At 36.2% G+C, this 27,329-nt stretch overlaps 1 long non-coding RNA gene across 1 annotated transcript; it reads left to right on the forward strand.

The window, feature by feature from the left end:
• Positions 1 to 8,661: 8,661 nt before the first annotated feature.
• On the forward strand, positions 8,662 to 15,107 carry LOC149800223 (uncharacterized). Its single transcript, XR_016420949.1, has 2 exons — positions 8,662 to 8,846; positions 14,171 to 15,107. It is a non-coding gene; the product is annotated as an uncharacterized LOC149800223 (long non-coding RNA).
• The last annotated feature ends 12,222 nt before the right edge of the window (positions 15,108 to 27,329 follow it).

Consider the following 27,329-nt stretch of genomic DNA (forward strand, 5'->3'; position numbering starts at 1 on the left):
ACAACTGACTGACCTAAAGTAGATTTTGTTACCAAAAATGTATGTAAGAAAAATTAGATTTAATGGACGATATGGGATCTACTCCCAGACAATGTTCAACAACACAATAGTACAAAAGAATAGAAAAGTTTGCAGAAAACATAACCAGTGCTTTCTGCTATCCACTTACATAATGTATCCTTGACATTGGTAGAATGGCCATCCATAATAACTGTTATCCACTTTCATAATCTGTCCTTGAAATGGGTAGAATGGCCATCCATAATAGCTGTTATCCACTTACATAATGTATCCTTGTAATGGGTAGAATGGCCATCCATAATAGCTGTTATCCACTTTCATAATGTGTCTTTGAAATGGGTAGAATGGCCATCCATAATAGCTGTTATCCACTTTCATAATGTGTCCTTGAAATGGGTAGAATGGCCATCCATAATAGATGTTATCCACTTACATAATGTATCCTTGAAATGGTAGAATGTTCATCCCTAATAGCTGTTATCCACTTACAAAAAGTTGTGTACGCTTCCTATTTTGTTCTGTGTTTTAAAGAGAAAAATCTGTGTAAATTTCCTCTTTTGTTATATGTGTTTAAAAGTGAAAAATCTGTGTAAGCTTCCTCCTTTGTTCTATGTATTTTAAAGTGAAGAACCTGTGTAAGCTTCCTGCTTTTTTCTACGTGTTTTAAAGTGAAGAATCTGTGTACGCTTCCTCCTTTGTTCTGTACTTTTGAAAGCAAACAAATATCTTGTCTCTCTGAAGGTTCAAATCGTTTGACAATATGGTAAATTTTTCTTTTTGTGTTATTTTTTATGTCTACCAAAGCTATGTCTTCTTCCACTATGGATTTAATTTCCGGCTGTTGGATATCCATTTTGTTGAGCTTTTACACATCCTCCTGTTTTTTTTCCTCCTCTGCTTGCTAACCTACGTATTAAAAGAGAGACAAGCTGAGCTTCTTCCTGCTTCAAAACACATTCATCCCCTTGGGATTCTTGCTTTTATCATGCTGTGTCAGGTTCCATTGGTCTCGAGCTGAATGAAGCAAATAAGAAAATTGTTTATGCATATTAACTATTTCGGTAACGAATAAGTAAAGAACCATAGTCACCAAAGTAACTCACAACTATTACTAAATGTAATTCACTGTCACTAAATGTAATTCACTGTCACTAAATGTAATTCACTGTCACTAAATGTCACTAAATGTAATTCACTGTCACTAAATGTAATTCACTGTCACTAAATGTAATTCACTGTCACTAAATGTAATTCACTGTCACTAAATGTCACTAAATGTAATTCACTGTCACTAAATGTAATTCACTGTCACTAGATGTCACTAAATGTAATTCACTGTCACTAAATGTCACTAAATGTAATTCACTGTCACTAAATGTAATTCACTGTCACTAAATGTCACTAAATGTAATTCACTGTCACTAAATGTAATTCACTGTCACTAAATGTCACTAAATGTAATTCACTGTCACTAAATGTAATTCACTGTCACTAAATGTAATTAACTGTCACTAAATGTCACTAAATGTAATTCACTGTCACTAAATGTAATTCACTGTCACTAAATGTCACTAAATGTAATTCACTGTCACTAAATGCAATTCATTGCCACTAAAGGTTGCGTGCAAACATATTTATTACGCTAGAATTAAATCAATAAATGTCGCAGAGCTTTGTGAGAAAATATACGTTATCTGAAATAATTATTACCAGTATAGATATAAATATATAAGTCAAAATAGTCGAGGACATAATGCTAATTCTGTATAGTGTAACCCAAGTAGGCCTTTTAAAGTTCAAATTATTGTTTTACTCAGATTTAAAGCGGAAGAATTTATTCGTGGTTCATTAGAAGACATCGTACCTTCGGAAAGTGTTGCCAATACTATTCTCTTGTTTTCAGGAAGGACAAAGTCAACAAGGTCTTTAGGTTTCGGTTGGACCTCTCCAAAGGAGACAAGGTATTCCAATTGGACATTACTACTATCTTCTTTATTCGTGAGTAGTGTAAAGGAAAAGTTTTTTGGATTACCAAAGACTGATACTGCGTGATGACAAAGCCGTCATGTTGTACAACTGCGTGCAGATCAATATGAAATATTTAAGAAGTTTAAGTGACATTTCTGAAATGTATTTGGTTGACTTTTAACATTTGTTGGAAACCTAATTACTGCGACCGAAATCTTTAGTGTCAGGGGAATTAAAGGATTGGAAAAAATGCTCCACAAGCTTATCAGCTACAAGAAAAAGGAATAATTTGTGGATTTGTTCAAGTAGGGTCTTCAGAAACAAGAAAAATAGAAAAAGAAGAATGTTGAAAGATGATGTTGAATGATTATCGATACGTTTCAAGGTACAATCAAAGAATATACAATTTCTACAGAAGCGCGCGCGTGTTGTGTGTGTGTGTGTGTGTGTGTGTGTGTCTGTATGACTGTCTGGTTGTGCGTTCCGAACTCGTTCGAGGAAGAATAATAATAACTGATAAAAAGATGGCCAAGCTGATTTACAAATTTTAAGATGAATATGGTATTGTTTAAATCTGTGATGATCAGGAGAGAATAAGACGAACTTATAAAAATGAGGTTTGAAAAGTAATAGTATTTTGCTACAGGGATAAGTGTGAGAGATTTTAATTGTTATTCGTGTACTAACGATGAAAGGACTCAATTAAGATGACGTTAAAGACATAATGGACAAAATTATTACAAATGTAAACTAATAGACAGACGAATGAACAGGATTGCCGATATATATAATTGTGTAGTTAAAATTTATTTAAAATGCAATGCATTGCAAGGACAGTTGTCAACCTAACCCGATGGAATGTAGAAAAAGCCTGAATAATCGTTAACACTAACGGCGACAAATTTGGTTTTTATGCGATTCAAGGTATTTTGAATACACGTAGATTACTTTTGGATGGTTCGGTATATACATTTTAAACACAGTTATTGGTTTAATATAATTCTATTAGAGCTTGATTTTTAAAAAAATGAGGACGGATTCCAAGTAACTATTAACATTTAAAGTAGTATCCTTAAAGTCATCTTCACTAGGCAAGGTTCCGATGTGCTAACTCTTTCGTTTCTGAGCTAAGTCATATAGACAGCTTTGCCGGCCATGTAGCTGACCTGTCGAGTATTTATGTTGCGAGCGGCGCGAAAACTTGCCAACTCTCTTGTCACAAAGAAAGCTGACGAGATTGTCGTGGATCAAACCTATCGCTGTTTATTAGATTCTTTAGTAGCAAATAAGTAATGCTTTTTCCATTATAAGTAGAATAAGAAAGGCAGATACACTTAACTTTATTTGGACTCGAAGATGAACCATATCCTATTGTGAGACAACTCTCCTTGTTTGCAACGATAACTGAAAATCAATCAAGTTGAAAGTTAACCTGGTGTATCTGAACGAAGTGCACAACACCGGCAATTATTATCCACCGGCCCTAGAAACACCGACACTAATTATCCACCGGCCCTTGAAACACCGACAATCATTATCCACCGGCCCTTGGAACACCGACAATCATTATCCACCGGCCCTTGAAACACCGACAATCATTATCCACCGGCCCTTGGAACACCGACAATAAAATTATCCACCGGCCCTTGAAACACTGACAATTATTATCCACCGGCCCTTGGAACACCAACAGTTATTATCCAGCGGCGCTTGAAGCGCTTTGTCCCGCGAATGACAGTCAGGGTATCAGTATGAAATTGAATGATTCCTGACGCAAGTTTTAACAAATCCGTCTGGCTTGCAGCGATTCTGTGCCGAAACCACCATTTTGTCGTCGGTGTCCTCAGTTTATAGTTTACCTGAGGCTCGGACTGCGTGTGTGTTAAGTCCGCTGGGTACTTGGGTTTCGCCAGCCTGCGTAGATAAAAACGAACATGGATCTGCGTACCGGCAGAACTAACTAGTTTGAGTTTGAGAAAGACTTTTCAAACTGATGAACAGCTTTATGTTCGATAAAACTACGGATAACCTGCGGGAGAGAGCCCGTATGGATCTTGTCGGCGGTCTCGAGCAAGTCAGACTCAATATTCGAGTCACGAAAACTCTTAAATGGTGGGTTCATTGCCATAAACAGTAAAATTAGAACTGATATGCATTGGTACGTACGTGCTGGACTCATCCAAACTTGCTGACTTATTAAAATTTTCTAATGTACGAATTTAACTATGACAGCATCAAACCTCGGTATGGCGACAACGTCAGTATGCTATACACAGATTCGCTGCTGATGGGCATCACCACCAATGACTTCTACGTGGACAAAAGCGTACTCTAGTAAACTACTACTGAACCACCGAGTGCCTGAAAGAGCATCCACTGATCAGCAATGGCACAAAACGTGTATGGGAAAATTTAAGGATGATTGCATGGGAAAGGCCATAAAAAATACGAGGGAATGAACCCCAATATGAAATCGATCGCAAAAAGATCACAAAAGCAAAAGGAGTCATTCGGTATCGATCGTAAGCTGTGTCGTGGATGGCGCTAAGAAATATGGCTGCGTTCATGAATGCAGAATGTCTTTCGTCAGCTCATTGTAGTCTCGATTTAGACTAGCTAAACAGTAGACGCCAAAAAATGATCCTTTCAAATAACATGGAAATGACAAGTAAAAACTTCCTAAGCTGGTAATAAGAATGGCAACAAAAATATACTTTAAGTTTTACATCCTGAATTTCCTCAAAATGTACTTTCTTAGTTCTGCAAATGCGAACTACATGAGCCACGTCATAGGTTCTCAAACTTGATTACACATTTCGAAATTGTACTGTAATTTCGAATATAAGTGCAATTACATCCTCCTTACTGCACTCAAAATGAAAGAAGCATTAAATTCAATAGCGCCTTTTTGATAATTTCAATTGAAATACTTCATATATTTTCCTACATTATGATTTCAAACATTCAATGACAGAAACAGAAACAAATTTGCATATGTCAACAGGCTTCTCCATCGCTTCTTCAATCCGATTCATTTCATGTGGATTTGTCACATATATTTTCAGTCCATAATCACGAAATTTCGTAGAATCGACAAAAATATCAAAATCTATTCATTCCAGATCAAATGGAAAAGTTGATGCAATGCGCATTTATTCACACTATGACTCCAAATTTCAATTTTAACTAGACACGCCATTTTCTTTCGAAAGTTATGTCTATAGCGCGACTAAGTTCAAATTTATCTGTGCGGAGTTATGTGTGCAATAATAATGTTCTTGTTGTGTAATGATGAATCTGCGCTTGTGTATTTAGTTTGGAAAACGGAATACATTCAGTTACTTTCTTTCTTGTAGTGTATTTTGTTAATATAATTAAGCATCAGGTAGAATAAGAAAATGAGCAGATAATAATAATAATAATAATAATAATAATAAGCTATCTTTAACTAGGAAGACACATTTGGTCATGGCTGGCCCATCTGCCATGTGGTCCTCAGTTTTTGTAATCGGCTATGTTAAAAAAAATATTTAATACAAAATAAGAAAGAAAAAAATAAAATAAAAATACACAAAATAAAAATGGAAGACCATGTACATAACCAGGTATCGTCGCACACTCATTCGTACATATTTAACATGAATGACTATGTGTGACTTTACTGGGAAACATATACACACATGAACAATATTCAATACACAGGTACATACATTTCAGCATAAGTCAAGGAATCCTGAGATCGTTGTTAGTCGTCGATCGGAGATTACGCTCAGTATTCGATGATCATAGTTCAATTATGTTATAGATATAATCTGGAGAAAGACCGTTTAAAGACTTGTACGTCATAATCCCTTTAAAATAAAGAATACGTTTTTGTATAAGTAGCCATTGCAGACGTGAAAACTAAACATTTGAGGGAGTCATAACAGGAAGTTTCAGTATTATTCGGGCTGCCCTTTTCTGGAGTCTATCAATTCTGGACAGATTATAATTTGATGTGTTTCCCCATATGGTACAACCGTAATCTATCAGTGGTAGTTTATAACCCGAAAGATAAATTTCAAGTGATTGTGGAGGTAGAAATTTCGAAAGCAATTTTAACAGTTATTCTTTTGACTACCATTGCACATAAGTGATCGATATGCGCATTCCAGCTGAGGTGTTGATCAATGTAGATACCAAGAACTTTTTTAGTTTTGACAATAGATACATCTAAGCCATTTTGAGTTAGATGTAAATCCATGTTAGTAAATAGATGCTGCATTGTTCCAGTTGTCATACATTTCGCTTTAGAGATTTTAATATGCATTTTGTTTTGATGACACCAAACTAATAAATTGTTGAGGTCGATTTGAAGTTTATTTTTAATGGAGTCTAGAGATTTACCAGATAAATGCAATGTAGAATCGTCAGCGAAAAGATCTGTTAGCGTGCGCTGGACTCAAGGCTAAGTCATTGATAAATAGTAGAAAAAGAAGAGGCCCTAATATGGATCCTTGAGGAAAACCACTTAAGATACGACTTGGTTTATGGTTACTGCATTTGTATGGGAAAATATGAGCTCGTTTTGTCGGATGGATATATTGTACTCCCAAGGTCGTGCAGTATTCCATCCGAAAAATTCGTTCATATTTTCCTATACAAATGCAGTAACCTATAAGTATGTGCTGAAGATGTCGTTAAGCCTACAAAAACAGCAATGATAGTGCCATTGCATATAGTAATGAGCAGGAACATAACGCACACTTGCTAGAACCTTGTGGTCTAGTCAAGATGGATGTATTTTGTGCATAGTAATTATATTGTCTCAGAGTTTGACACGAATGTATTAACACCTAAATATGCAAGTTGTTTCAGGGAAAAGTACAATGTACAACTCAAATTTTAATTCTACTTTTACGGCAAATTCCTTTAAAATTCTAGATAATTTAATTGTTAATGCTAATTTTAACATAGTAAATTAATTTCAAGTTGAGATAATTCTGGGTTATGCTGCTTGCTGAAAAACATGTGATGGTTACAAACAACATGATGGTTACAAATGCCGGAATAAAAGGTAAATCTTTCCCTAATGAGGTTGTGGGTAAAACGTTTGCTTCACTAGCGTTACACTCCACGAGGTTACTAACGTTAGCTTCACTAGCCTTACACTCCACGAGGTTACTAACGTTAGCTTCACTAGCCTTACACTCCACGAGGTTACTAACGTTAGCTTCACTAGCCTTACACTCCACGAGGTTACTAACGACTGAAGTAATGTGCCTGGCAAACAATAATCACGACTACGGAGATCCAGGTGTTTTTACGAATAAGCCATTTACTTTGAAAAAAAAGTATAACACATTTTTGTATGTTTATCACAACAGAATCAAATTCAAACCTTTGAATAGGGAGAACTAATGCTTAACCAAAATGACTTGGAAAGAAAATCAGTTGATCAGGAAGCTAAAGACGAGAGTAAGAAGAATATATACTTCAGTTTTAAGTAGAAAACATTAAGCACATTAACAGATCTGGTCTACTCTTTTATTTTTAAAGACGAGAAGCCTTGTGTATATGCGTAGCAAACTTTTCTACCTATTCAGTTTTGTTCGACACGGGGGCTTGGCGCTAGTATTTACTTTTATCTGGGTTTTACCCGCTGTATAATAAAGACCTGGACGGACATCAATTGGCGTTAGTGTTTACTTTTACCTGGGTTATACCCACTGTGTAATAAAGACCTGGACGAACATTGGCGTTAGGGTTTACTTTTATCTGGGTTATACTCGCTGTATAAAAGGACCTGGACGGACATTGGCGTTAGTGTTAACTTTTATCTGGGTTATACCCACTGTATAATAAAGACCTGGACGGACATTGGCGTTAGTGTTAACTTTTATCTGTGTTACACCCGCTGTATAATAAAGACCTGGACGGACATTGGCGTTAGTGTTTACTTTTATCTGGGTTATACTCGCTGTATAATAAAGACCTAATAAAGACTTAACGGACATTGGCGTCAGTGTTTACTTTTATCTGGGTTACACCCGCTGTATAATAAAGACCTGGACGGACGGACAGTGGCCATTTTGTTTGTCCCACTGCATAATAATAATTCGGACAGACATTTTGTAAGTACGCAGTACGATGTATTTTCCCAAGATATTTAGTTCTAATCCTTATTCATGCATCATCAAAACATATGCACTGAGCAAGTTGGTTTTCATATTTTTATTTAAAAATCTACTTATAATCGACCATGATATTTTTTTAATTACATGAAGCTGTTAAACTAATAAGTTCACATAAATGCGGTTAAAGAAAATTAAATAGTGTTTGCCACTAGAAACAGATTTTCTATCAATTTGTTCGGTAGGAAATTCACTACGTATTGTGGAATAAAAAGGAGATTTGGAAAAGAGAAGTTGATGGGGATCTAATTGCCTGGAGAACATTCCAGTAATGTAGTAATTATAGACCATTGAGTGACTGCCAATGTTTAATTCAGAACTGCACAAATATATGTGAAATAAAGAAAATCAACAGAAAGGAATGGCTAATGCTTTATCCGAATAAAAAGGTTGAACTTACACTCAGTGCATAACTTTTTTGCTAGAACACCCAGGTGTAAATTCTGAAAGTCAGAATTATGCCAGTAAAATGCACAAATAAATCTTCACTGACAAGAAAGACAAGAAGAAACTATGTAATTTATTTTGGACTCAAGCGTAGTAAACTCATTATAAGACAGATACATGCAGTTGTATATGGCAGTCAAATTTGTATGACTTTCCCCAGACTGCAGACATCATTCAGCATGGTGGAGTAGGTGAAAGGTGCTGTAAATTTATCGTGACACTTTTATGTCTTCAAAGGTAAATATCATTTCGTTATTTCATTCTGTCTCCAAAATTCGTCTTTTTGTTGTTTTAGATTTTAATATATGCCTCTTGCTGACCGCTATTTTAGTTGTAATTATGCTTTTTCGTACACGGCATTATTGTTGTTTTACTTTTCTAACTAAATCAATTATATCCATTTAATTTTTTTTAATGTGTACGCTGAATCACTTTTTTGTCGTATGGTATAAAATGTATTAATCACATTATTATATATTAATAAAACCTACCTACCTACCTACCTACCTACCTACCTACATACATACATACATACATACATACTTAAGTACGTATCTATGCATTCGTGAATGTGCAATATTGATTTCATTATGTATCATACGGTGGGTGGTATAATAACTTGCTCCAGGCCTCAATTATCCTTAGTATGGATGCATTAGGAAAGATGTCATGACGTCATCGCATAACATCCCCCTTGAGGTAGAACTCAACAATCAACGTAGCGGAGAGTAAACATGACCAAGAAAGTATAATAATAATAACAATAATAAAGACTTTATTTTGAGAATGTAACTCAGTTAGTTACAGAATTAATCTACCTTGAGACCTTCTATATGTTATGTACAATATATATAGTATATACAACATGATGTGAAGAATCTGGCTTGACACTAAATTAATAATTACGTGATTTAATGAAAAAGAATCGACACAGTAATCAGCACAACATAATTCCTATTTGATTTTGCATCATTGTTATCATCGTCATAATCATTATTTTCACATTGATGTTGCTGAAGCAACAAATCAGTAATTAAAAGACAGACGATTGAATTTTCCGATGTTTCTGTGTTTTTGAAAACTAAAGGTGACCCTCATAAGAACTTAAAAATATAATCTTGCTCTGATTTGTAAAATATCTAAGTTCAGTTCGATTTTTTATCTTGAGATAAAGGAAGAAAACAATATCTTCGCTGAACCGTAAATAGTCGGTTCCTAATTATCGGTACGTAATATGCGAGTGCACACGTATTCCTTTATGACTATACCAGTATTTCTTTATGAGTGTACACGTATTCCTGTATGAAGGTTAAAAATATATGGAGATTAAACAGAAACATTATAAATATTTTCAACTTACCAGTTCGGCTTGTGATTTAGAAAAGGTTGTTTTAAGATTTGCCACATTCGTTGGTAAGCTATCGACAATTTGAAATCTGTTTGCTGGTTTCATGGGTTAATGGTTGATGCTGGAGTTCGTTGAAATTCATTTTCATTCCGAAAAAGAAGCTGGCATCGGTCCATATATCTCCGAGTTGAACTGGCATGTGGTCACACAGTTTCTTTGCCAATATTCCTCGGAATAATCGTCGGCAAATTTATTTAATCCCCATTCTCAAAATGTCCATTGCAGATAACAACATCGCGCAACTCGTCCATTAACACGACGTCTGCGCCCATAGATACTATCTTTCTTTTCCATGCATTTTTGCCACTTCATCAGAGATATATTTAATATTTAAAACTGAACACCCTCTGTATTATTTCTGGACATATTCCTATTGCACAAGATTGCCAAACCATTGGGTATATTAAAATGGAACTTCTCTAGCTAGACTGACCAGATTGTAACTCAGGGGAAGACCAGGATTTAAATATGTGACGTCATAGCCATCCATATACGTACAAATGCTCTTTTATAGTATTATCACTACGGACAGAGCATATCGATAATGCAAGTTTAGGTCCGATATTACCTAAGTCTTGACGATTTTTCGTGTCACTTAGCGTTATTTATATGGTTTGATGTAATAATTTTTGGCACCGATACTACGCCGGTTTTATTTCATAATTCACTGACACTCCATACTTTAAATTCTTGTTTCATCGTATTTGATGTGTAGCCTAGGTAACTGGTCATCTTCATTTGCCACTGACACTGGCACTTGAAAACTGATCATTTTGAATTAATGTAATGGGCTCTAAGTTGTCAAGCCATAACAAATGTTGTTTGATTGATGTGTGCGGTACTTTTAGTTACAGTTAATCTTTGTTGTCAACCTCAGTTAATAAATAGATTACTGACTAACCAATTTATCATTAATCTATGTCAAGAAGATGTATATCAGCCTGTGATCCATGTAGAAGAGAAGATAGCAAGAAAGATGTAAACCTTGTGATAAGTTTAGTTTTGCTAATTTCCATATATATATATATATATATATATATATATATATATATATATATATATATATATATATATATATATATATATATATAAAACAAGCGTGTAACGACCAGGTTAACAAAAAAGTAGTTGTACGTAACTGCTTTTGCCAATTCAAGAAAAAACGAATATTTTAAATATCTATTATCTGTTGAGACGATCGCCCTTTTCTGATGTGCTGACATTTAGTAACTATTTGCGTATCTTATAGCATCTTTCGACTGTTCCTGGACATGAGAACACTATGGCCCCGACATGCAATGCAAGAGAAGCAGTAAATAAGAAAATATTTCCCAAACGGTGACTTGTGATCAGTAAATTCCTTCATCAATCCTGTCATCTGTTCATACTCTATAGGCCTATACAATGGACAAGTTATTGATTTTAAACTTTTGTTGTTAATAAGCAATGCTACATCTAAGGTACGTGAACAGTTTTCTTTGAAATTTTGTCTACGTAATCCTTACCACATGTGAGCATATTTGCTTCGCAGAGCTCTTTCAGTCGAACAGAACTGATATGGATCAATTACGTTTTGCAAACCCGCTAAGGATCTTCATCGGCATTTTGCGAAACGGGCAGGTGTCTTTCATTAGGACATATTTGTCTGCAGTCTTCATCTTGGTATAAATTACTTGAATCCATCTCTTGCCCTCTACATCTGCACGTTGCTAATAAGAGCAAATGTTATTGTAGTGTTTACTCTGACCATGCTATTTTAGTGTTTACTCTGACCGTGTTATTGCAGTGTTTATTCTGACCATGTTCTTGTAGTGTTTACTCTGGCCATGCTATTTTAGTGTTTACTCTGACCATGCTATTTTAGTGTTTACTCTGACCATGTTATTGCAGTGTTTACTCTGGCCATGCTATTTTAGTGTTTACTCTGACCATGTCATTGTAGTGTTTACTCTGACCATGTTATTGTAGTGTTTACTCTGGCCATGCTATTTTAGTGCTTACTCTGACCATGTTATTGTAGTGTTTGCTTTAAGAATGTTATTGTACTGTTTACTCTAACCATGTTATTGTAGTGTTTTCTCTAACCAAGTTATTGTACTGTTTACTCTCATCATGTTATGGTAGTGTTTATTCTGACCATGTTAGTGTTGTGTTTACTTTGAGCATGTTCTTGTAGTGCTTACTCTGACCATGTTATTGTATTGTTTACTCTGGTCATGTTATTGAAGTGTTTACTCAGACAATTTTATTGTAGCGTTTCCTTTGAGCATGTTATTGTATTTTTTGCTCTGACCATGTTGTTGTAGTGTTTACTCTGACCATTTTATTGTAGTGTTTATTTTGAGTATGTTATGATAGTGTTTACTCTGACCATGTTATTTTAGTGATTACTTTGAGCATATCATTTTAGTGTTTACTCTGGCCATGTTATTGTAACGTTTGCTCTGACCATGGTATTGTAGTGTTTTCTCTAACCATGATATTGTAGTGTTTACACTGGGCATGTTATTGTAGTGTTTTCTCTAACCATGTTATTGCATTGTTTACTTTGACCATGTTATTGTAGTGTTTTCTCTAACCATGGTATTGTTTTGTTTACATAGGGAATGTTATTGCAGTGTTTAATTTGTGCGTGTTAATGTAGTGTTTACATTGGGCATATTATTGTAGTGTTTACTCTGACCATGTTATTGTAGTGTTTACTTTGACCATGTTATTGTATTGTTTACTTTGAGCGTGTTATTGTATTGTTTAATCTGAGCATGTTATTGTAGTGTTTACTCAGACCATGTTATTGTAGTGTTTACCTTGACCATGTTATTGTAGCGTTTACATTGATCATGCTATTGTAGCGTTTACTCTGAGCGTGTTATTGTATTGTTTACTCTGAGCATGTTATTGTAGTGTTTACTCAGACCATGTTATTGTAATGTTTACTCAGACCATGTTATTGTGGTGTTTACTTTGAGCATTTTATTGTATTGTTTATTCTGACCATGTTAGTGTAGTGTTTACTCTGACCGTGTAATTGTAGTGTTTACTCTGACCATTTTAGTGTTTACTATATCCACCATTTTGTAGTGGTTACTCAGCCCATGTACTTGTAATGTTTACTTTGGCATGTTTTTGTAGTGTTAACTCTGACCATGTTATTGGTGTGTTTACTCTGACCATGTTATTGTAGTGTTTACTTTGATCATGCTATCGTGGTGTTTACATTAAGCATGCTATTGTAGTGTGTATTCTGACCATGTTATTCGTAGCGTTTGCTTTCAGCATGTTATTGTAGTGTTTACGCTGATCATGTTATTGTAGTGTTTACTTTGACCATGGTATTATATTGTTTACTCTGATCATGTTATTGTAGTGTTTAGTCTGACCATGTTATTGTAGTGTTTACTTTGAGCATGTTATTGTATTATTTACTCTGACCATGTTGTTGTAGTGGTTACTCTGACCATTTTATTGTAGTGTTTATTTTGAGTATGTTATGACAGTGTTTACTCTGACCATTTTATTGTAGTGTTTACTTTGAGTATGTTATGACAGTGTTTACTCTGACCATGTTATTTTAGTGATTACTTTAAGAATGTTATTGTATTGTTTACTCTGACCATGTTGTTGCAGTGTTTACTCTGACCATTTTACTGCAGTGTTTACTTTGAGTATGTTATGACAGTGTTTACTTTGAGCATGTTATTGTATTGTTTACTCTGATCATGTTGTTGTAGTGTTTACTCTGACCATTTTATTGTAGTGTTTACTTTGAATATGTTATGATAGTGTTTACTCTGACCATGTTTTGTAGTGTTTACTTTGACCATGTTATTGTAGTATTTACTTTGACCGTTTTATTGTAGTTTTTACTCTGATTATGTCATTGTAGTGTTTACTATGACCATGTTATTGTAGTGTTTACTCAGGCCATGTTATTGTAGTGTTAACTTTGAGCATGTCATTGTGGTTTTTACCCAGACCATGCTATTGTAGTGTTTACTCTGTGCATGCTATTGTAGTGTTTCGCTCGTTTATTTAATGTTGTTTTTTAAAAATGAACCATGTCTTTTGTGTTCTTTGAATATGGAAACTTGGTTTGGCTTTTAGTTTTATTTTATTTTATTTTTTATTTTTTTTTTTCTTCTTTGCCTTTTAGAGCACAGCAACAACTTAAGGTATTTAGTGCTAAACAATCCGAGTACAGGGCCTTGCCAAAGGACACGCAATGGTAACAGAACACTGAGCTACTGAGGTTCCTTTGAAATGGTGGAATGCATGGGCCTTTTGTTCCTTTGGTATCAATGGTACATCAACACAAGAAAGGCTATATAATACAAAGGCAGTCCCAGCAAAAATCTTAAGCAGAGACATCACACAGAAGCTGACACGGACTACGAAGGATTTAAACTCACTCCCCTTTTGTTTGAGAGACCTTATTTGCTGTATGGTGACTTAATATAACATTATATTGTATTCAGATAATTTAACACTGAAATTTATTTATTTCTGTATTGGCAACTGTATTCGACATATGCCTTTTTTAAACTACCAAAATTTGATTTGCAAAATTCCTAAATATACAAGTCAATGTTCATACTCAAGACTATTCTAAAACACGAGCCATAACAATTTCGATATTCGCATATTCATGTCATTTAAGACTTCAGTGTTTAGATTTACCCATGATTCATCTCACTCACTTAAGCCTTAATGTTTATATTTACCCATGAATCATCACACTCACTTAAGTCTTCAATGTTCAGATTTACCCATGATTCATCTCACTTAAGTCTTCAATGTTTAGATTTACCCATGAATCATCACACTCACTTAAGTCTTCAGTGTTTAGATTTACCCATGATTCATCTCACTCACTTAAGCCTTAATGTTTAGATTTACCCATGAATCATCACACACACTTAAGCCTTCAATGTTTAGATTTACCCATGATTCATCTCACTCACTTAAGCCTTAATGTTTAGATTTACCCATGATTCATCTCACTTAAGTCTTAGATGTAAGGTTAGATTTACCCATGAAATCTCTCACTGACTTCTTAAATGCTTAGATTAAACCTTGATTCCTCTCTCTCATCGAAGCCTAAATATAAAACGTTGCATTATTTTCTACGTTATATCTGGAATAATATCCATCGTTAATTTGACTGAGATGATTGATGAACACTCCAAGAAATTCAGGAATCTTATTTTTCTCCATTGCGAGATTTTTTTTCAAATAGGAGAACATATTTCTGCTTGACTGCTGGTGTTTATTTTCCCGGGGGTGCATACCTTATCAGCCAAGATTTGGAATCGGGAGATAAATCTCAATAGGAAATTATGTCTCTATTACTTTCCGATATTTAGGTTTTATGTAGATCTTACTTAGACTGGATTTTATTTACATACGGTATCTTTCCTGTGTATCAGGTCTTGACATGATGTGTGTGTGGGGGGGGGGGGGGTCAAGAGAAGATATACTCGCCAGCAAAACCATTCCTTGGTTCATTAATTGTGAAATACTCCTTAAGCTACTCCCCCAAGCAATCACTGCAACTGCGGTGGGGGGGGGGGGGGAACAGGGGAAGGGGATAACAAATGTCGCATCACATAAGTTGGGGAGAGAAGAATCATATTTATTCGTGGGGAATATGAATTTCTTGCTACGCCAATGACCATACGAAATTGTGTCTTTAAGAAATTTTATGTTGACTCTGAAACCATGAACTTGTAGCATATGTCGGATTCAATCGAAGCAAATAGAGCATTAAATTGGAATGGGGTGGAATGGTTGGCTGCAGGCTCACTGCGGTCCAAAATTCCCATCATACGACTTCTATTACTGGAAAGGTGCCCCAGAATTAAATTATGTGAGGAGGGGGTGAAGAGGTCAGAAGTTCTTGATACGTCATTGATCAAAACAATTTCATCCACGCAAATTATTGTGTTAACCCCCAAGCCAGGAAACTGTAGCCATGGCCGGATTATAAGCGTAGCACTGAAGCAGATTGAAACTTTAAATTGCAATGAAAGTACTGGGTCTAATAGATTTCCACAGACATGGAAAACTGCCAAGGTTATACCATTGCATAAATCTGAAACAAAAGATGATGTAAATAAATACAGACCCAACTCTATCCTTCCTTGTCTATCCAAATGACTAGAAAAATATGTACATGATTATTTTCTCAACTACTTGAACACTTATCATCTGATTCATGATAATCAGTCTGGCTTTCGACAGAATAATTCGTGTGTAACTGTACTTATAACGATGACTGATAAATGGCTGAAAAACTTTAGATAACGGAGAATGGTAGGCACCATTATGATTTATTTTCTTAAAGCTTTTAGTCTTGTAGACCACGAAATTTTGCTTGAAAACTGAAAACCTATCAAAGCGACGAAAAAACCATAAACTGGTTTGCTTCTTACTTGACTGATAAAGTGCAAAAAGTATCTTTAAATGGTCAACTTTCTGAAAGTAAAAATATTAATTGTGGAATTACCAAAGGGCTATATCCTCAAACTTGTGTTTTTCATTCAATTTATAAACGACTGGCCTCTTAAGATAGGAAATTCAGTTTCTTCCACTGCCCTTTATCCAGCTGACACTACCTAGTGGCTAGAAAGTCCGCCTCAAAAGCGGGAGGTCGTGGGTTCGAACCCCGGCCGAGTCATACCAAAGACTTACAAAACTGGTACTAACAGCTGCCTCGCCAGGCGCTCAGCATTAAGAGGTTAGTGTTAGGACTGGTCGGCCTGGTGTCAGGATAATCACTGGGTGGGACATCATGCTATATGTCTGCGGCACAATACCCCAGTGCTTGACATCACTATAAACTACCAAACTGCAGACATCGTTGCGATATGGCTAAAAAATTGTTAAAGCTACGTTAAAAATCATAATCACACACACACACACACACACACACTAATTTACAATATGCTCTTAAGAGACTTAAAGTATCTTTCAATGAAAACGGTATGATTATAAATAAAGATAAAACAAAATCCCTACTAGTTAAAATATAACAAAAGCGAGCATGGTTAGATAGCGACAAACTCCAAGTTCTGTTTGACAATATGAGTCTTAATATGGCCTTGCATGATGTATACGTAGATAACAATCTAACTTATTCTATATATATTAATATGTCTCAAAAAAGGCTAATTCTTAACTTTGGCTACTGACGAAAATCAAAATATACATTCCACGTCATTATAGGGTCATATTTAATAACAGTTATATTCGGCCATATCTAAACGATTGTAATGTACTTTGGGGAAATCCCTCAAATTCAAACATGAGGAAACTTTTAAGAATCAAACAGATGGCATACCATTTGATTATATATCAATGTATTGACAATTTCCAGTATGCAATGAATAATATAAAAACTTAGCCAATACAGGAAAGAATATTTCTTAGGAAGGCCAAATGTATGTCTATAGTGTCCATAAAAGCCATTATATCTACCTAAGCAATATCTTTCACCAATGAGATGTTATTGGTATTCCAAATTTAAGGTCAGTTAAAAATAAAAGTACATGATGCCAAGGCCAAATAAGGAATTGCTTAAAAAATTAGTTTTTAATATAATGGTCCACTGGTATGGAACAACATTCACAGTGACATAAGGCAAGCTCCTACCATTTCTTCTTTTCATAATCGATGACTCAAATGGGTGAAATCTTATGACAACTCAACAGTTCTAGAAATATAAACATCTATTTCACAGTTTAATTTTTCATTACAGGATGATATTGTATATTTTACATATGTTTATGTCATTACCGATGTCTGTGCATGTGTTCTTGGCTTGAAGCTCTGAGTTTGATAATCACTTAATTCTTTAGTGAAAAGCCAAATTTACAACATCGTGATGAATATTCTGTATATATATTGTACGTGACAGTTAGAAGGCATCAGAGACAGTTAGAAGGCATCAGATATGATCAATTTTGTAACTGACCTATTATTATTTTTTTTACTATTATTTTAGGGTGTATTATTATTATTATTATTATTATTATTATCATAGCTGTACGGTGTTGGGGTTATAGCTAAACCTCAGTGATCAGTAAATAAAAAGGAAGAAAGCAATTCTCAGTTTCCTGTTTATTATACAACCATATACATCAGTGGCTGAGAAAAGTTTACTTCGTCATTTCCAGAACAATATATATAAGTCTTAAAAAATCATATTTACTGTAAAGTGTCGGATTTTGAATTGTATTGAACCTTAAGGTTGAATGCATTGAGCATTAAAACTGTATCACATTTAAGCAAGATAAGTCTTTGTGAAGGTTCACTTCGACCTTTCTTGTCCTCTCCTCCATGGTAGTATTAAAACTTTAAAAGGGAAATTGATATTCCCGTACTCCACAGATTATTGGCTGACCTCACTAGCTGACTGTCAGACCTCACTAGCTGACTGTCAGACCTCACTAGCTGACTGTCAGACCTCACCAGCTATCTACCCATCTATCGTCAGATATAATTAAAGTCTACAAAATCTAGCAGCTAAATAACAGTCACCCAAAGGTCATATTTTTCGAAAACAACGAGTTTATTTGAGATTTTAAAATGTAAACTACTGTTGACTGATGCAAATAAATATGGAAAATCATAGAAAGGCTGGGGGTTGGGGGTTGGGTTGGGAGTATTGAAGGCAGAGCTGTCTTAAGATGATAAGTTTTATTATATAATATACGAACCTCTTTATATGATGTGATCTTGCCCTTATACTATGTACAAACATCGTTATATGCGGTGATTCGTCCTTAAATGACTTCCTTGTATGACTTACTTTTGGCCTTATTTGATATGCAAACTTCTTTATATGACATATAAGATGTGCAAACTTCTTTATTTGATGTACTTTCGTCCTCATTTGATGTGCACACATCTTTATATTATGTACTTTTGTTCTTGTATTATGGACAAATATCTCTATATGTGGTGCTATTATCCTTAAATCGGGGCCCCGAGTGGCCCCGTGGTCTAAAGCGCTCTCCGTTATGGATCACTGCCATCTCACCTCTGTCTGCGTGGGTTCGAGTCTCGGATTCGGCCAATGTGGGTATGTGAGAAAGCTTGCCAGTAGCTTCTCACGGGTCGGTGGTTCTTCCCGGGGTTTTCCCGGGTTCTTCCTCAATCACTAATACTGGCCGCCATGCATAACCTATCGTGTGCTGAAAAATGGCGCTAAAACCAACAACAACAACAACAAAATTATCCTTAAATAATGCAGGTAAATGGAAAATCTTATATTCGGTCGAAACTTCCTTATATTCTTTATTTATGATGATGACCAAAGATGGAACTTTCGAAGTTGCGAAAGGGGCCAAAAAGCCCTTGGACAAAAGTAATTTGGTCGACTTACACTGAGCAATCTAATTCAGGTTCTGTTATCATCACCCTGTCAAACAGATTACACACTACTTCTAATCTAAACAGTGATCTCCACAAGCTGCTGTAACAATATACCTATACACATGAGAAAAGAAAGTCTGTTGGGGGCAATCATTCATGTACGTGAGAGAGAGAGAGAGAGAGAGAGAGAGAGAGAGAGAGAGAGAGAGAGTATATAATGACGAAGGTATTTTGGTACCGATGATAATTATCGCAAAATATATTATTAATGAACTGCATTTTTAATTGAATAAAAATCTTTGGATTAGAGAGAACCTTACAGCCGTTATTAATTAATGTAGGCTCATCTAGTCTACATCCATGTGTGGAGAAAACTCATATAGATAAGAAACTACCTTTATGTTAAGCACCACTTTTCCTTTAACTAGAAAGTGAACAACTTCTGCATTGAGTTCAATCCAAACACTTAGCATTAAGGTCTCACTGGACAGTTTATCTGGTGAATTTTCACCCGACAGTGATCTATTGAAGAAAAGGTTACACTGAAGATACAAATAAAAATAAATTAATTATGCAGTGTAGAAAGAATGCATGTGAGATTTTGACAGCGGCAATCAGGCTAATTCCTTATACAACTGGTGGCTTTTATACTGAACCAACACTGCCACCAACCCCTTTTTACATTCATTTTTGACAGCAAAGAACTATTTTGAATATTTTCCTGTGACAAGGCAGTTAAAAGAATTACTATGTGCCTTATACATGAATAAAGTTCACTAGTACTATAAAAAATTAGCATACTTTTCATCACCCCTCAACCATCTCGATTTTTAGATATTTACCTCTGTAGCAGACATACGTAAATACGTAAGCAAAGTCGGCTGTTCAATTGCAGCCGAAGTTACGCATTTGATCTCCAATGCTAGTCTAACTGTGACAGGCAGTCACCAAACAATCCAACCCATTTACAAGCCCTAACTCAAAGTAAATCTAAACAACATTGCATATTTAGATTCTGTGTGAATTTATAAATGCTATGCTTAGGATGATTAGGTTCTTGCTTTCTACCTTAAAAATTAGGGAGGTGTCAAAATACGAAACTATCCAGTGAGACATAACTGTAATCTAGGGTGAGGATGAATTGATGGGCACGTAACACGCACACCGACGCCAAAATGATCAGTAAGTCATGCTCTTACTAAAGGGGGCACGAGGAAAATGAACTGTGTGGGGTGCAAAACAAGCTGACCAATATTATTTGTTTTTTAGTTCAGAGAATATTTAGAGATAGAAACAGAAGATGTTGATTGAGGAAACAACCAATAATGTCTCATACGTTTAATGCAGTAATATTCGTTATTAGGACAATGGGTATATCTTAAGAAAATAAAACACTTTTGCAATTCATTCTAAATAATATTACTCTCTGTAATGGTGCAAAATTTAATAGAATGCAATATGATTCATAAATTGTATAATTCTCATTCAATATTTCATTCATAAAGAGTTTGGATTTAGTGATTTGTATATAATAGAAATCATGTATTGTAGAAATTGTATTCATTAATCTGATACAAACTGTGAGAATTAATTTATCTGTCTTGAATAATATATATAATGTACACTCAGAACTGATTTTAGTATGTCTACGTCAACGAATCGTTTCAAGTAATGTAGTTCAGAGAAGATGCAAAGTCCATTAATTAATTTATAGCCCACAGGTGTGTAGTACGAAGATGGCTAGTTATGTCATAGTGAACTAGGAATGCGGTAGCAGTGAGGAAAAAAGAAAATAAATTTATGGTAGTAAGCTGCGAACTGACCATATTAGCTTAGTTCTGTTGAATTGCGATAAGACGATATTTGACATAAAAGAGTGGAAATATTGTATTGTTCGATCCTAGACGGGAAACATCTGACGAATATTTAGGTTGCGTTATTTATTTTATTTAAAGGGGAAAATAGCTCCATACTTGTACTGCACAGTGGAAAAGAGTACAGTCTACGACAAAAATAGAGAAAGAGAGAGAGAGAAAAAAAAAGAAAAGAAACACGACAACATTGACCAGTCACCAGCAGTGAGTCGGAAAGGATAGGAAGCAACGAGCTTATGCTGACCAGCAATTTGAGTTCAGTAATTCACTCGATTATATGATGAAATTTGTATTATCAGTATAACAGTGTGTGTGTGTTTGTGTGCGTGTGCGTGTGTATGATTTTGGTTTTTTAACGTAACTTTAAGTATTTTTCATTCATATCGCTGCGATGTCTGCAGTGTGGCAATTGATACCTAGCAATGGGGAATTATTTCACGGACATGAAGCATCTTGTCCCGCCCAGTCACATTATCCTTAAACCAGTCGGACCGGTCCTAAAACTAACCTCTTAATGCTGAGCGCCTAGCGAGGCAGCTACTAGTACCAGTTGTATAAATCTTTGGTATGGCATCCGAGACGTACACTTTAACCACTTAGACCACAGGAGCACTTTATTGGTATAAGAGAACCGCTAATTGAAAGAGAATGTAAATCACCCAAATGTCATGTTCAATTTCATTTTGTTTATATAACTGATTAAATTGTTATATTTCACATGGGGGGGGGGGGGCTCATGTTAATCTAATCTACATCCCTGCTGAGATCTCTGTTATTCCATCGATAAATTTCATATTTTATGCCATTGTTTACTCGATCCGGACAATAACACCGTGGTCGATCATCTCCTAGGTAACGATATCCAAAGCACCATATGGAGTGGCGATCACACGTCATCCAATCCAAAAAAGTGGTTGCTCGTTCCGAGATTTGAACACTTTATTCGAGTAATGAGTCTAAGCAAATATGGAACGTAATTTATTCAAAAAGTGATAAATTCTGTATTGATTTTTAAGAAGTAGCGATTGGATTAACTCACACCATTGCATGTATATTTTATATGTTCAGTACATGCTTTGTTATTGTCATTTCCTTTCATGTTCTGATGATAACGTCCATAGAATTGAGACGTGCCCTTGCTGTTATTCTGTCCGTTGTGGAGAAAGGGTTATATTCATGAAATTCAGGAGGGGGGAGTGTCCATAATATTCTCTCATAAGAAGAATTAGGTAAGCCCACGCTAATAGTTACGCCTTGTTTGGCTAAAATTAAAGCTCAACTTCTGAGGAGAAATTCAGGCTTGTATTGCCCATTTATTGATTGTTAGTGCAAGGGATATTCTAGTGTCGGTGAGTCTATATTTTATATATTCATTTGGCATTGCTTATTAGTTGGGAGTGGGTAATTTTTAATTTCATTATATGCTATAATAGTGTAACATTATATGTTGGACTTGACCCTGTCCAAAATTAAGTTCATTCTCTACCTGGCCGGAATTACTGATTTTGATTTTGTAGCAAATATGTTTATTTCAATCTGTCTTGAACTTTGGAAATTCCTTATCAATTTGCCAGGTCTACTTATTGTTTACTATTCAGTTTATAATATTATTTTAGTAACAGACTGCTAATTTTAGTTAACATTTTATTTTGTAAATATGGAGAACTTTCTAGAAGGTCATTTTAAATTATGTAATGTTTCTTTATTTTATATGTTAATTGTGACCTGACGTCAAGTAGAGGACTATATAATCTTGTCACTGGAAAGATTATTCATTCATGTTTAAGATCTAGCAGAATCAGTTTGCATTTGTTGTGGCCAGTAGTTCGTGTGGGCTGGAATTTTCTTCTTTAAATTATTCGTTTCAAGAGATTATCTTCTCGACAAATACATATTGCTCTTAAAAATTATCTTCACTCTGATAAATAGTGAATTCAAACCTGGAATTATATTACAGTGTTTCAACAAAAGACAGTTGGCACATCAGCATTATACAGGTCATCAAAGACACATCAACACATCAGCGTTGGACTTAATTTGGATTTCCACTAACTTTTATTCAGAACGTTACATTATTAGGACTTGTGTCTATTGTTCTGGATTATTTGGGATTTAGTTCGCTATACCGTAAGTTCCTTTATTCTTTTTCTCTCTATATTCATGGGGAAATAAATTATTTGTTGAATGTTAAACACATAGGACGGGCCATACAAGAGCAGGTAAACACGTGTGGACCTATTCTGAGAAGGGCAGTAAAACTTAAGTGGGTAGAGAACTTAGTTCTTGTGAAGCAGTCACGGACGGCGATCGACATAGAGTAAGGGAATTTAAGTCGATTGGTAAGGACGGGTAAGAATACAAAATGACCCAGTTTGCTGAATTTGTGGAGCAAAGTAATAGAGAACACATGGAACAACAATCAGCGGAGAGAGAAAAAGAAAGGAAAAGGAAGAAAGTTATTGAGTTAGCCAGAATGCAAGCCGAGGAAAGAGCTAGAGAACGCAAACACAACGTTAGCATTAGAGAGGCTGAGGATCGAGACCAAGTCAAGAAGGGGCGAAGACCTGGAAAACGTTCATGACCCACAAATAGGCGATCTGAAGACAGATGGCCAATACAGATCACCGAGCCAATGTCCAGCAACGAAAAAGAAATTGAAAACTTTTTGGCACTGGTTCATCAAATTCCCAAAGATCAGTGAGCCACTTCAGTCTCATCATTCTTACAGGAAGCCGCGAAAGACGTCTACCATAATATAACGCTTAATGACGTCGATGGCTTCGACGCCCTGAAAAAGTGTTGCTTGGACACTATGAGCTGTGAGATGAAAGTTTCCGAAAGCTCTTCAGAGTCGTAGTAAAGAACCGCCGAAACGCATGCGCAATCTCTCGCACACTAACGGGTACGATTTGATAAGTGGATCAAGATGTTGTTGTTGTTGCTGTAGGGTTTAACGCCATTTTTCAGCACACGATAGGCTATACATGGCGGCCAGTATTAATGGTGGAGGAAGAACAAGTTTTTCTCCTTCAACAGCAACAAAGAGAAGAGGAAAAAGCAAGAAGGAAACGACAGGAAGAAGAGGCAGAGAAGAAACAAGGTCTAAGAGAGAAGGAGGTCAGTGAAAGTCAAACGGTAACGGTACTCTTAGATATTTTGGTAGAGATAAGGAGTCTCAAACAAATGTATCAGACTTTTTTTATTACAACCCAAGAGAAAAAGACTTTCCCGAGCCAAACAGTCCATCCATGTTGCTACGCCTGATATACCACCCCTAATGATTTCTGACAAATCATTGACAGGAGGAGTTGCAGAAGTACGCCTTGGCCGTGGCAAAGGCTTAATGGCAGTTAGAGCGAATTACGTCCCGTTCCTAAGTTTGTTTGGTTTTTATAAAAGAAAAATACCCAATGGTCCTTTTCAGAGCCACCCACTTCTCTCGAAAAGAGATAGTATTCATTTTGCCAAAATCAATTAAAACTCAAAATCCATTTTCATTTGCTCCATGATGTACGTATGTGATTGTGTGAGTATAGGTACTTATTCTAAAAAATCAAAACCAAGAGACAATTACGTTTTCTGTCTGGTCTATACTGGTAAAAATTTTACAATCCAATTCACAACACAAACAACACTTTTAAAATTCATAAACTTCCTCTGTGCGTTTGTTCACTTTCTCTCTCTTTCTCTCTCTCTCTCTCTCTCTCTCTCTCTCTCTCTCTCTCTCTCTCTCTCTCTTTTTATTTCTTCACTTTCAATGTTTTTCATTCTCTTCTTCCACACTTACTCCTCGTCTTCTTTTCTTTTCTTTTCTCTCTTTCAGGACGCGTCTGGGTTCTTTCTTTCAGGAGGGTACTTCTTCTTCCTGTTCGGAACCCCTCTCTTCCTCTTGATACTGTTGTTTTTTAGGGCATTCTGAAGACCAATGTCCGTTTTCTTGACAATGATAACAGGTATCTTGACTTTGTCACTTCTGACACATGTCTTGCTTTGTCGACGGTCTGGACACTCTGTATCCCAATACACCTTTTTCTTATAGATATAGCAAGTATCTTGACTTTTACATCGAAAGGAGAGGGAGTAGTCCGTCGGCGTATCTGAAGAAAACTTTCGTTTGACACCTCGCAAAGCTCTGATCAGAAGTTATATCTGTGGTTGCTTATCCATTGTTCTGGTCGGTTTGAGAGTGAAATGAATACTGGAAGGGAAGACACTGACCTTTTATATAGGGAAGACCCTGGTTTGACATGGATATAGGAACCCATGGCGTTTGAAATGTAGTCATTTGACTTTTTGCAGTCAAGATGAAACGATCGCACCCTTTCTTGGAGAAAGAAGAAGAAAGTAAGAGGCAGAAACGTGATTTATCGACTCGCACAGTAGCTGAAGTCTTGACTCAAATTCATGCCAGCGATTTTGAAGATGACATGCGTGCGCCAGAATCCAGACCCAGAGAGTCGGTACTCAATCAAAGTGCACCACCGCCACCAGTAAACCCTGAAAATTACTATTGCATTCGATAGACGGAAACGCGCTTCTCTAGAAAATTTAGAACTACGGCTTACACGTACACGGTGAAGTTTATAGATTTCAAATCCGAAGTACCATTGGGGAAAGCAGAGGGGTTCATCACCGAGGTGTTGAATTATTTGTTAAGCGCACCGAAACGACAATATGAAGCCAAACAAGACGACTGCTTGAAACGTTCCATTCATCACGACAGCTTGGATCGAGTTTAGCTGCCCAGCAGAATTGACACCTTCTACAGTCATCGACACGATTCAACTGTATCCTTACGTGTGCAAATATTATCACTTTCTAGCAGGGCACCTGCAATTGCTGACGAAACACATCGACCTGGACAACAATCGGCAATACAAAGAATTGATCAAGTGCAAAGTCTTGCCTGCCACGGACTTGTACTATCCTGTTTTATCTCACCATTGCCATAGAAAACTCATGTTTCCCTTGTGCCGTACTTGTGCCGAAACGTGCAACCAAGATCGGTCTAGTCAGCACACCCAGGAAGAACGCGCGTTGATAGGAACGTGGGTCAGAGTGGAATTGTTTAAAGCTCTGGACCTGGGACACCAATTGTTAGAAGTGTACGAATTTTACCAATTTCCCATGACACAAACATACCACATGGGCGACGATACTCAGAAAGGCATTTTCATTGACTACGTGGATGCCTTTTTAAAACTGAAACAAGAAGCCAGCGGCTAACCTTCCTGGTGCCACACTCCCAAAGACCAAATAAAATTCAAAGAGAAGTACTGGGAGAAAGAATGCATCACTTTAGACCACATCGAGAAAAACGAAGGAAAGCGATCATCTGCCAAAGTGATTTTAAATTTCTTGTGGGGTAAAATGGCACAACGACCGTGTTTCCACAGGATGGTGTATTTGACAGAACCTTCCCACTACCTCCAGATCATTCACGACAAAACCAAATACATGAACACGTGAATTATGAAGATGAACTGGACTTTGTAGAAGCCGGCGAATTTGGAAATGTCAGCATTGCGGCTTACGTGACAGCCCATGCTCGCGTAAAATTGTACGATGCTTTAGAACTGTTTGGAGATCGCGTCCTGTACTTTGACACTGACAGTTGCATCTACATCGATCGCCTGGGTTAAGGTCACCCTGACATCGAAGGAGACTGTTTAGGAGTCAGGACAGACGAACACCCGGACGACAAGATTCTAAATTTTGCTAGTGGCGGTCCCAAATATGACGGCTACGAATACCGGGACAAGAAAGGAGAAGTGCATACCGAGTGTAAAGTGAAAGGATTGACTCTCGATTATCGCACCAATCGAGAGGTGAACATTGGCGTACAGAAAGAAGCCTTGTAGTCTGGACAGGATGGAAACTTTAAAGTGACCACCTACGAGCCGCACAAGATTGGACACACACCAAACTGTCAGTCAGCCTTTGGAAAAAATGTATCGTGTACCAGAAGCGAGTGCGGCTTCCCAACCACTTCACTTTACCGTACGGACGTGTCGATATTGGTCAGCATATAAGAAGGGACAAAGTCCAGGACCGACGATTTAT

This window comes from Sinohyriopsis cumingii, chromosome 5 (assembly GCF_028554795.1).
Source record: "Sinohyriopsis cumingii isolate HCF-2022 chromosome 5, ASM2855479v2, whole genome shotgun sequence".
NCBI lineage: Eukaryota > Metazoa > Mollusca > Bivalvia > Unionida > Unionidae > Sinohyriopsis > Sinohyriopsis cumingii.